At 48.0% G+C, this 13,061-nt stretch overlaps 1 protein-coding gene across 1 annotated transcript in view; it reads right to left on the bottom strand.

Annotated features, from left to right (window-relative positions):
• Positions 1-10,802, bottom strand: part of LOC125299593 — a 355,198-nt gene extending 344,396 nt beyond the window's left edge. Inside the window, exon 1 of the mRNA XM_048250926.1 lies at positions 10,784-10,802. The gene's annotated coding sequence lies outside the window, so the exon portion shown is untranslated. The remainder of the gene's footprint in view (positions 1-10,783) is intronic.
• Positions 10,803-13,061: the final 2,259 nt, after the last annotated feature.

Consider the following 13,061-nt stretch of genomic DNA (forward strand, 5'->3'; position numbering starts at 1 on the left):
AGAAAACATAAAACCTCTGCAAAACATCACTAAATTAAATATTATGTAAAACAAATATTATTATGGACTGTAGTTACAGTAAAATCAAGTGTTGTCTTTGAATACTACCCCCCTCACTTCATGAAACCTCTTAAAATTAAATAATATAATAAATAATCCAAAAGGTTGGCTTTTGACTTTGAGGATATTTATCATATTGTTAGATACAGGCCACACATTTAACATACCACATGTGTGAAATAATGTTCTTTAATTTCCCTTATTTGAAGTGGTGTCTATTTGAAGCAGTGAAAGACACTGGCAAAGGAAGTTACAAATACAAGTGAGGGGTTTTGGCAAAGTTCCCTCTCTATACTTGTCTTTCTCATGAGCACTGATATTTCATCCAGCCCAACCCCCCACCCACACACACACAGAGAACACGTGCACTCCGTGTGCTTCATATACGTAACTGTAACCTGATAACTTGCTCCTTCTGGATACCTTCCTCTATCAGTGCATGGACTAACTGATGGTGAGACAGTGATCCCATTCACTTGTTCCATTATGAACCCTTTGGTTTATTTATGTGTAGTTATTCTTTATCTATGAGGGCACTGCTAGAAATGTGGGGCCCTATGAAACCAATTTAATTTTGGACCCCCCAATCCTAGACACCCACATTTTATTTATAGTGATTTATTTCTTATGATTTTTTCTAGAGCCCTTTTCCCACTGGGGCCCCTCAATAATCCTCACTATGACGCCCCTGATTATCTGATGCAACAGTAACTTGGGTGATTGATTACATGGCATAGACCCAGAGTGTGTGTGTGTGTGTGTGTGTGTTTGTGTGTGTGTGTGTGTGTGTGTGTGTGTGTGTGTGTGTGTGTATGTGTGTGTGACAGAGAGACAGAGCCCTAATCATTTGCTGACCTCTGGTGGCTCTGGAGATTATCTGTCTTCATGGTGAAAAAAGCCTTAGGTCTGTTACAGTGCCAACAGAGATTTTGTAGGCCTACTATCTTTAGCGCACTTTTCCACAATTTTGAAGTGCAACCTTGGATGAAGGATTTCACAATATTACCGATATTGACGATAAGCATTGTAGGCTACCAAAATGGTATATTGATATTCTAGAGATTCAAGAGAGTCTTATGTGTTACATACACAGTTACAACATACAATTAGCAGCTTACTTTACAAGTGTAAACCTGGTCAACTCCATAATGGACACAGTAAGAACAACACTAAAGTAAACCCACTGTATAGCTAGCTACTACTGAGTGCAAACGACATCAATTAAGTCCTGAGTTTCATCAAAGTGGCAGATATGTCCATGAAGACTCTAATGGCCCTTCCTTCCTATAGTCTATCAGTTTTGGCTATCAAACTACTGATGCGCTTCCTGATTTCAGATCACTGAACAGGCAGTTACATTTTTTTTCCTCATTACATTACATTCCATTACATTTAGCAGACACTTGTTGACCTAAGTGACTTACATATGTCAGCTATATTACAAGGGATCACATTGTCCCCGGAGCAACTTGGGGTTAAGTGCCTTGCTCAAGGGCACAACGGTGGAAGCTGGGAATTGAACCAACAACTTTCAGGCTACTGCAAGCTAGGCCAGCTCCTTAACCACTACACTACCACCACCCTTTTCATATATTCTGATGTTGTATAATAGCCTATGCTACTGTTGTAAAACAACTAGATGTACCGCATAGCGGTACAAAATATGACCGCCGCTCAGTCCTGTACATCCATTCCGCGAAAATAAATCATATTAATGAATTTGTCTCCATCTTCTACTCCATCCCCCACTCTTGAAACTTTTGTGTATGCTTGTTTGGAATGTGTGTTTGCACACATTCCGCACACAAAGTTGCCTACTGGCGCTGCAAAGGTGAATAGATTTGTAGCACTTGCCAAAAAATTTGTAGCATTGTTATAAAACCTTTAAAATCTCTAAACAATCACAAGTAAGGCAGTTCATCACAGTCCATCCATTGCAACTGGACTGATGAAAGGTACACCTGTAGGCTACATTGTATTTGGGAAAAGCAGAAGGTAGCAGCATAATGTATTTGTTTATTTATTATTAAACAAAACAATCCCTGTCAGTTCCATGCAGTTTTCAACAGCTATCAAGAAGAGAGGTCATGTCATGGATTTTTGTGAATGTTTCTTCTTCTACATATTCATAAGTTTAGTTATCTAGTTCATATGACGTTCAGCTTTATTGTCAAGCACAACTTAAATACCAATAGTCTAAAACAAAATGCCGTTTTACCCAGTGGTCCAAATAACTGACATGTCCAAAACGGCCTTCATGAAATGCGTTGCGAGACTGTTCATACACATTTTAACGGGCCAAGTTGAAGAGCTACTGTCTGTTATTGTTTGTGCAAATAATATGCTGATTTATGTTCCCTTGCATTTTGCAACTATGAGGTCCATGGTTAGTATGGCTTTCGCCAGACCAAGCTCAATCTTTTGACGCAATCTTTTGATTTTCACCCAGCCTAGTCCATGGTAGGTGCCCGATAGAAATACTGTATTGTTTAATTTTGCGATTGAGATATCCACGCACTGGCGCCCCCCCGCAACGTGTTCTCCCCCTGGTTTCAGAGCTATTCTAAATGCAAAAATGCATAGAGGGACAAAACTGTGGCTGTTAACAAACTATAAGCTATATAAGGTAGGCCCTATGCTAGGCCTATTACACAAAATTGTCACTAGGCTATGCTGGCGACCCAAAGAAAATCTCCTTTGGGAACCAATGGCTTACAGTATCAAGCGGACTTAAGCTGCCACCTCTTGGCGAAAAGTTAATAGTTTTGCATATCAGTAGTAGGCTAGGCTAATACATTCACGTAGCTGTGTGAATCACGGAAAGGGTGAATGAAGTGGACACTTCTAAATGGAACCCAACCCACTGTACAGTAGCTCAAGGTCTGTGGCTAAAGCAGCCATAATTAAAGCGTTATCATTGTTTAGATACTTCACACTCACGTGTTTTTAATCGCATAGACTACAACTACCAAGCTGGAATCAAAGCACATCGACTCCCCTCTCACACCCTAAACACGCACTTCGAACAAACAAAAAGCGCCTCAGTCTCACGGTATAGCCATAGGCAAAACTGTATCTGACCGGTGTAACGTTACTAAATCATCCATCGCAAAGAATGATTTTTGTAGCACGTGCAACAAATATGTGTAGGTACAGCCCTGCCCTGAATACATCTCAACGTGCGCTCTAAAACATCTGGTTTAAATGTAGCTACATTACAGGCTGACGCATTTTGGAGATGTAGATCACGGGTGCGTTAATAAATCTACATTGTGGCGAGTTGACACAAATTATTCACTTTGACGAATTTATGTAGTTTCAGTTACTTTACTTTGAGCCATGCTCTTCCTTACTTGAATCACCTTTGAAAATAGAGGATTGAAGTAGCCTATATGGGTGTTTGGGAATTAACGTTGACTTAGATGCTTTTTGAAACTTTGAGCAGAAATGTGCCATGTGTTTAGGATGCATCATAGACAGGTTGTCTTTCAGGTAGCCTATATTTTCCATTAGAAAACCATCACGTAGCAGATAACTCACTTAGCTCCTGTTAGTAGCCTAGGTTATGGTCATAAGCAAATGAGATGACAGTCGAAAGATACAATTAGTGCTGTTATCAATTTGCTTGGTAGCCTATAAACGCATTTATGGTTTTCTACAAATACATCAATAATCAAATCGGCCTCCATCACTCAACCATGCTAACGGTAACATTAGAACATCTCCTCTCATAGCAACACTTACAACAAGTCTTACTGATCCTAGCACTCACCAGCCGTCTTAAAGGAGAATTCCGGTGTGATATTGACCTAAAGTGTATTGAAACATGATATTGAGTGTGAACGTATGTCTCAGTTGAAACTGGAATCCATGCATTTCCACTGAATTATTTTTGGAATCTGATCCCTTATCATACTTGTTCATTCTTACTCGTCGCTCAACTTATCGTGACTAAATTCAAGATGGCTGCAAACGCTAAACTTCGTGAAGATACTGTCTGTATAAATCGTCTTGTAAGTAAACTACCAGTGCTTTTTCAAAGTTCTCAATGTCTCGTTTTAAATGTCAGGGCCCTCGAAAGTCTACCAATGAAGTGTGGAGATACATTGAGCCCTCGTAAATGGGTGTAAAACAGTGATTTATTTGCATGGCTAGCCCGATGCGAAGCACCACTACTGAAAAAAGCTGTTGGTAGCATCGGGCTAACTAGCTTCAGATTTTGGAGTGCAGGGGACAAGCAGAGATGGGCTATGAGACATACGTTCACACTCGGTATCATGTTTCAATAAACTTTAGGTCAATATCACACCGGAATTCTCCTTTAAACTGACAAGTAACTGTTAAAAACAGCACTCACTGATGCACTTATTCTTACTGTACTCTAATGTTTTTAAATTGTCCTAAAATTGTTGAGAATTGCTCTAAAACTTAAACTGTTTACCATGTTGTTAGTCGCTTTGGCTAAAAAAGCGTCAGCCAAATGTAATGTAATGTAATGTAATTAACATTATTTTACCTGTTTGCCTCCATGGGACCTATCTTTCAAAAAAATTTGAACGGCAGTCTATGGCGAAAAATAAATTATTTTCTAGTCCCGGTTGACTTGTGCCTTGAATTACCCATATGATGTTTGTCAATTTTAAAGACAATTTTTCATGTAAAGACATTTGCAGTTTGTTTCCTAACTATTGAATTACAACATTGTGAAAGATCGTAATTCCAACGACTACAAACCCATCAGTCGCGCTAGTGACGTTAGCTCATTCACAGCCACACTAGATTGTACAAGCATACCAGCAACAGGTCTTAATTGGGCTTTCCTTGCCGAAGAAAATACCATGAGTCAGAGGATTAAACACATCAGGTAAGTTGTATTCGTCCATAGACTGTACATTACATACTGTTAAGTGACATAGCAGGCAGCAAGATGCAACCGTTAACTAGCATAACAGCTCTTATCGTTTCATTACGTTGGTGACGTAAATCGTTTGAGACGAGAGATGTAGTACACTGAGTTAGTTACGCATGTAACTATGGATCTGTGAGACCGAGGGATGACCGTCACTACGGTCTAAAAAAGGAATGATCACCTTCGTTCTGCCTATCACCGAGACCATATGTCAACAAAGTCATGCCCATGACCTCCGGAAGCAGAACGACTCGAGCTTGTAAATAGCGGAGATTGCTCCCGGTTCAGTCTCCTACCTTGAGCTTCAGGATGGTCCGAAGCGACAAGGATAGTGACGGTCATCCCTCGGTCTCACAGATCCATAGTTACATGCGTAACTTACGATCTGTTTCGACCTCACTCTGACCGGGCCACCACGGTCTAAAAAAGAGAGGACACATACCAAAAAAGTCGCGAGGAGCTCTAAGCTAACCATTAAAACCTCGCTCGGTCACGGACATGAGGGCAGCGTCCGCCAACCGGAGCTGGGCGAAAGGACGCCCACCCTATAAAACCTGGTAAAGTGCAAGGCATGCCGCCCATGAAGCCGCTGCACAGATATCGCTTGCTGGTACCCCTTAAGGGCAGCCCAAGACGAAGCCATACTCCTGGTGGAGTGAGCCCTTATACCGAAGGGACCGCATTCCCAGAGCCTGGTAGGCATGGGAAATAACCTCAACCAGCCAATGCGACAGCCGCTGTTTGGAAAGCTGTAGTCCCTGCTTCGCCATACATAACAGACAAAAAGTTGAGTGTGTTCCCTCCTCAATGACTGCGCACGGGCCAGATAAGCTCTCAAAGCCCTGACTGGGCACAGAGTGAGCAACTTGTCACGCCTGCCTGTGAGGCTGCAGACGGCTGGAATTGGGTCAGCTCCAGAACCTGGTTGATAGACTGCTGACTTAGAACCTTAGGCAGGAAGGCTGGATTAGGCCAAAGTGACACCCAGTGCCCCCTGCCTGCCACCTCAGGCAGTCTTAAGCTGACGGAGAGGGCGACAGCTCCCCGACGCCCTGGCTGAACAAAAAAGCCAGGAGAAAGCTAGTTTTCAGAGACAAAGATCGCAGATCTGCATCTAAAATGGGCTCATACGGGCCTTCAGTAAGAGACATTAAAACGGTGGGCAAATCCCAGTTTGGTGTCCACAAAGTGCTTAACTGGACGGCCTTGGCGGGCCCTTTTAAAAACTGACCAATCAGTGGATGCCTACCCAGGGGCCTGTTATCCGCACCCTGGTGAAAGGCTGAAATGGCCGAGGCATAAACCTTCACAGTACTGACCGCCTTGCCTTGATCCAAATAGGACTGCAAGAAGCGCAAAACTTGTGGCACAGGGCAAACCGCTGGCTCAAGACCCAAGCTGGCACACCAATCCGAAAAGATCCTCCACCTGAGTGCATAGCAAGCTCTAGTAGAAGGAGCCCTGGCGTTGTTCAGAGTCTCCTGCACAGACTCAGCTAGCTGTTCAATGACTGACTCTGCAGGGGCCAAACCCACAGGCGCAGGGCACCTGGGTTCGGATGCCAGATCTGCCCGTCTGCTTGTGACAGAAGATCCGCCCGGCAGGGTAACTGCCATGGCTGACCCCGCAGGAGCCGGAGAAGGTCTGGAAACCAAGGCCTGCGCCGCCACCGCGGGAGCAACCAGCAGAACTGTGTGTTGGCCCTCCCTGATCCTCCAAGCGGACCTGAGGTACAAGAGGGGATGGAGGGAGCCATAAACAAGCCTGTCGGCCAGTCTTGTGACAGAGCATCCAGGCTCAAACTGCCTCCCCTGTCCCACGCAGAGAGTACCACTCTGGGCAGTGAGTCGCTTCTGCCGACGCAAACAGGTCCACTTGTGCAGTCCCATACAGAGCCCAGACCTGGCTGACCACCTCTGGGTTCAATCTCCATTCCCCCGGGAGTGGCCCGGTCCTGGAGAGAATGTCGGCCGCCTGTTCTCCACACTGGAACGCGGTACTGCCCTCACTGAAGCCAGACGCTGCCATGCCCATGACAGCAACTCCTCCGCCACCTGAGGCACCGCCAGGACCTCGTGCCGCCTTGGTGATTGACATGATACACCGCCCGAGGTGCTGTCTGACCTCACCAGAACATGTTGGCTTCAAACCCTGGCAGGAACCTCTGCAGGGCGCAGATGGATGGCCTTCAGCTCGAGGACGCTGATGTGCTCTGGACGCCCAGGAGGGAGGCCACACGCCCTCGCTGACAGCCCTTCCCAGACAGCTCCCCAGCCTGTCAGAGAAGCGCCTGTCGAGATGACTTGCCTCTTGTGAGGAAGGCCCCCAGTGGAACACCCTGGAGTAAGAACCTCCTGTCCGGCCCAAAGACGCAGGGCTCGGATGCAAGCAGGAGACACCCGCAACTTCACATGCCTGTCGCCTCTCGGGTGGAGCTGAAAGGCATTGAACCAACACTGCAGGGGGCGTGCCTTCAGCAGGTCCAATGGCAGTACCGCAAGAGCCGCTGCCATTAAGCCCAACAGCCTCTGGACTTTGTGGGCGGTGACCAGTCTGCCCAGCCGAAAGCCTGTCAGAGCCTCGGTCAAGCTGTCTGTCCTCCGTGGAGGAGAGACGCCCATGCTGACCGAGTCGAGGAGGACACCAAGGAAATCCGCCTGCTGGCGGGCTGCAAGTTGCTCTTTTCCAGTTGACCGTGGAAACCCAGGGCCTGGATATGGGTCAGAAACGTTGGTGTCGTGGTACCACCTGCACCTGAGATGGTGCACAAATTAGCCAGTCGTCCAGGTACGGGTAGGATCTTTAGGCCCTGGACCTGCAGGGGGGGGGCGCTGCTGCTGCCACCACGCTGGTAAAAATTCTGGGGCCAGTGAAAGGCCAAATGGGAGGACCTGAAACTGGAACACCCTGCCTTGGAAGGCGGAGCCGGAGGAAGGACCTGTGTGCTGGGCAGATAGGGACGTGGAAGTACGCGTCTTTTAGATCCAGAGACGTAAACCACTCCCCTTCCTGGATGGAACGAATCACTATTCCAACGTGGACCATTTTGAATGGCAGCACCTTGAGGTACTGGTTCAAGGGCCTGAGGTCGAGGACCGCCGGTAACCTCCGGGCTTTTTGGGCACAATAAAATATTTGGAATAAAACCCAGTGTGCCTTAAGGCAGCGGTACTTGAGATGGCCCCTTTCAGAAGCAACTCCTGGACCTCCTTGACAAGCACGGAATTTAAAAGGGGGTCTTTCACAGACGTCATCTTGACCCCTGAAAACGTAGGGGGCCGCCGTCGAAACTGTAGGCGGTAACCGTGAGTCACCGTAGCCACAACCCAAGAGTCTGGCACAATCCCTTCCCAGGAGGTCCTGGACAGCTGGGAAGGGCAATCGACGGGCAGCCCCGGATCCCTAGGCAGGACCGCCACCGCGGCCTGCACCTCTGCCTGCGCCCCGTCGAGGTCTTTGCTGTCCTCTGGGCCAGGGAGTTGGGGCTGAGCTCTGGTCTGGTGCACGAAAGCGCCGGTCCCGTGGGGCAGCATAGTTGATACTTACCTGTGGTGTTCGGGCGGGCTGCCACCGCCCATACTTACCTGATGCTGCCATGTGGGGAACCGGAGCCCGCCTGTGGCACACACGCTGACCAGTTTCTCTAGAAGCGCCAGCCTGTTCCACTCTGTCCAGCACCCCCTGGGAGTCTGGATGGAACACATGCCCAGGCACCACGGAGAGACCTAACAGGTCTGTCCTGATGGCATCAGGGAGTGAGGTTTGGGCAAGCCAGACCTGTCTCCACGCACAGCACCGCAGAGGCCATAGCACTCCCCACATCACGCGGCCAGCTGGGAGTGGGCTGACAGTGCGGCATCCACCAGGGCCCTTGCATCATGGTCCTCCGGGCTCATCGCTTTTAGCAGAGCCGCCAGAGTGATGGCCAAGGCGCGCCCATACGGGCTGCCCGTGCTGATGCGGCCAAAGCAGTGACTGATGAGACGGTCCATCTTGGCACACTCCTTACGCTGGCAGCGGGATTGGGAGATGCATTGGCAGGCCCCAGGGAAGTCCAGGCGGCGATGGACTGCTCGACCGGTGGCATATCCCCAGCCCTGAGTCGGCCGGATAGGCAGCCTTTGCCAGCTGACGGCAACCTGGATTGAATTGGGAGCTGTAGCGACTTACCCCATGCCGCCTGCAGCACCTTCGCGTAATCCACTGCCACGGGTATACAGGGTGGTGGGCTGCTGTGCGAGACGCCTTCCCAGACGCCCCCAAGGGAAGCCATGTTCGGCATAGGGGCCTGAAGACCCAGGATCTTGGAGGCACTCAACACCCGCGGACATCAAGGAGCCGACGGGGACCTCCCTGGCACCGCGGATTCATCAGTTGGCTGCACCATGTCTGAATGTAGCTCATCCAGGAGGCCGCCCCGCTTACGCCATCGATCGTGAGAACGAGGGGCATGGAGCGACAGCACATCCACATCACCCAGATCAACATCCGCACCATGGCTCTCAGGCCTGGATGGGGAGAGACCTTCCTGGCCAGGGGCAGAGAAGGGATGACGTGCCCTGGAGACCCTCCAGCCTGTCCATCCTCCTAGCCAGAGCCTGGAGAGCTGAGAGAATCTGAAGCGACCGCGCCATTACCCTCGGTCACGCAGCTGGAGCCGAGCGCTTAGCAGGTCCAGGGACCTCCACCTGATCATGCCTGGAAGGGGACTCATGTTGCTGTTTACGCCAGCGTATGCTTACGCCATGGCTATGAGAGTGGGATGGTCGGGTCGGGTGAGCCGCCTGTCCCGGGCCCACGACGCGGGCCACATGCCTGGTCAGCCCGGGCGGAGCCGCTCCTCCCTAAGAAGGTCACAGGCTGCGCTGCAGGGGCTGTCGACATCCTCCAGGAGGTGGGCGGCCCCAAGGCAAGCGGGACACTCTCTATGCCCGTCATTGGGGCCATCGTGGTCCTACAGACTCTGCAGTAGTGCGCCGCCATTGCCTACCACAGAAAAAAACAATGCAATACAACACAATACAATACAATAAGGCACTTACCTTGGCCAGTATTAACGCACTGGGTCTGCAAGCAGCAGCCCGTGAAGAGATACAGCAGTGGTGTAATACAGTACACGGTGGCCTGAAGCAGCGTATGGACACGCTTAGCAGGCTCACACTGGCCCAGCTTAGCTGCGGACAGCAGCGACGGGTACACAACAGATACACAAAGAAGGCGCCACCAGTGCGCCGAACGCACGCCGCCGACGCATAACCAGTGGACAACTGGAGAAAAGACACACAGCAGCCCGCGACTCGGCAAGACTGCACCTAGCAGACACAAACAGCTAAACTTACCTTTTGCAAGTAGCCTAGCGCACAACAACAAAGCTAACAAGAAGCACACAGTAACATTATAGCTTGCCGCCGAAAGCACATACGCCGATCAGGCCCACACAGGTTCCGCCGCCAGAGCAGTAAACAGAAATAATAACGGTGGCCCACGCCGGCGCGCTGTAACGCACCCAGCAGGCTCACACCAAGCCCAACCAGCCGCCAACAGCCAGATAAGGTACACAGTAGTTAACAAACAACAACCCGAAACCTGGCACACACAAAAGGAAAATAACACTGAAACGGCAGCCCGCAGCAGTAAAGCGCGAACGCAGGCAGCAGGCTCACACTAGCCCCTCAGCCGCGGCGGTATGGGGTGAACTCAGGAAAGGCCCAACAAGTTAAACAAAGTTAAACGAAGTTTCCTGAAAAACACAGGTTACTGCCACATGCAGACTAACAAACACAGTCAAAGCAAGAAAGCAGTGAAAGTATGTACTCACGTATCACAGGTCTCAGATGAGGCGATCAAGGTGAGAGACTGAACCGAGCAATCTCCGCCATTTACAAGCTCGAAGTCGTTTGCTTCCGGAGGTCATGGGCATGACTTTGTTGACATATGGTCTCGGTGATAGGCAGAACGAAGGTGATCATTCCTTTTTTAGACCGTAGTGACGGTCAGAGTGAGGTCGAAACAGATCCAACATAACTTTTGAAGTCTATCGAACAACAGTACTTTCTTGACGTGAAAAATTATCTTTTAAATTCACACACATCATATGTGAAATTTGTGGCACAATTCAAACTGGACCAAAAAATAATTGTTATCTCTCCATTAACTCCCGTTGATAATTTTTTGAAAGATAGGTCCCATGGACCGGAAGTAGAAGGGGCGGGACTTCACCACTCTATTGATAGGATTAACGTAGCCTACCTGCAGTAAAAAACAAGCATGTCTGATAAACATTCTCAGATTTATTTTGGCTTCAAGAGGAAATGGTAATTACATGTCATGCAGAAAGCATCCTACCCTTATTAGACGTTCTCTGCGGTAAACTACCGTACAGTCTTGTCCTTAAGCGTAGTGTCTTTCCAACCCACTTAAGATTAACTTCCAACAAAATTACGTCTCACTGCAACGATGCGCCATCTAGTGGACAAACGACTACGTGACGCCAATACTGGAAATGCAGCCAAATTATTATTATGATGAATATTTGGTTTTCCTTTAATCCTACTGAATTTGTAATTATGTATCGGCCGTTCTAATTGCCGATACTGATGGTATACATGTCTGTGTGGGTGTGTGCGTGTGTAAATGTGTGCACCACCATCTACAGGCCAATGAGTGTACAGTCACTAAATGTACACATAATATAATTTTTTTAGACCCTCCCCATGGATGAAATTCTACGAAACTTGGCATACCCCCAGAGAATGTCAGGTTAATCATACACATACAATTTGGTGCAGTTCTGAAGAGAGAGGTGATTAAAGCAGAATGATATTGCATTTTCATTTTTACCGGGGGGGTGCAAATTACAAATGAGTGATTATAGGCTAGGTTGATGTGGGCCCTTGAGACCAACATACCATAAAAAATGTTTCATCCTCTGTGCCACGGTTCTGGTAGTTATTTAGGAAAAACTGCATTTTTTGGGCTTCGAGGGGCCCAGCGCGGAGGGGGAGTGGCCCCCGGGGACCATTTTTCCGTAAAAGTCTAGTGGGGCTACATACCCACCAAATTTCATGTGCCCCGGTGGTTCGGTGTCCCGGGTATCGTTGACCAAAAATTCAGGAAGTAGATGACGGAAAAAAACTTTGACAATCCCTATATGACCGCTTCGCGGCAGTCATAAGCTATATATGTGTTCTTTTTCACTTTTGTAAGTCTAGTCCCTTATGAATCTTGTAGTATTTTGGGACAAAATATTATAGTAGCCTAATCTTATATAGGAATACTCTTTGGGACATAGGCTAGGCCTACTATAGAAGTAGCCTACTATAAGACTAGGCCTAGGCAGATACTTTCTTATAGACCTCTCCAGAATAAGTCCCGCCTCCGTACTTCCGTATCCATCCAACCTTCGGTCGTCAAATGTCTATGGGAATAACATGGCGTTTTGAAAGATCGTACCTGTCAAACTCTGTAAGTGACAAAGTAGAAAAAGCTGGTGGGCAGATTGGCCTACACACTTCTGCCATCTAGTTTCCACTGGATTTTTTGATTGTCGGTTTTGATAGTATACTACTTAAACGGCACCGACAATCGAAAATCCTCCATAGAAATGCATGGGGTTAGTTTGTAACGCCAATATGGCCGTTGTCTACACATATCACACCCCTTCCTCGGCAAAACGTCGACATGTGAATACATTGAGCCAATAATGTGGTGTGATGTGAATACATTGAGCCAATCATATGGTGTGTTGTGAAGACATCGTGCCAATCATGTGTTGTGAACTCGCCGCTGGAGCAAGATTGGTGTCGTGAAGCCTTGCTTACGCGCATTTCTGCCGAAGAGGATGCCCGATGAGTGCCCAAAAAGCGTTGCTACTGTATATGGCAGCATATGAGAGCAACTAATTTACCAAGGAAGAGACAACAAATTGGCCTAATAAACAGTAATGAACACAATAATCATGTAGTGAAAATTTGATGCTATGATTGCCATGGGATCATAATCAAATGGTTAGATGAGAGAAATAGCCTAACGCTTTAGAAGAAGAAAACAAAACAGTGAATGCCTGTGGTTGAGGGTATATAGGCCTACCCCT

The sequence above is a fragment of the Alosa alosa genome, chromosome 1 (genome assembly GCF_017589495.1).
Source record: "Alosa alosa isolate M-15738 ecotype Scorff River chromosome 1, AALO_Geno_1.1, whole genome shotgun sequence".
Lineage (NCBI taxonomy): Eukaryota > Metazoa > Chordata > Actinopteri > Clupeiformes > Clupeidae > Alosa > Alosa alosa.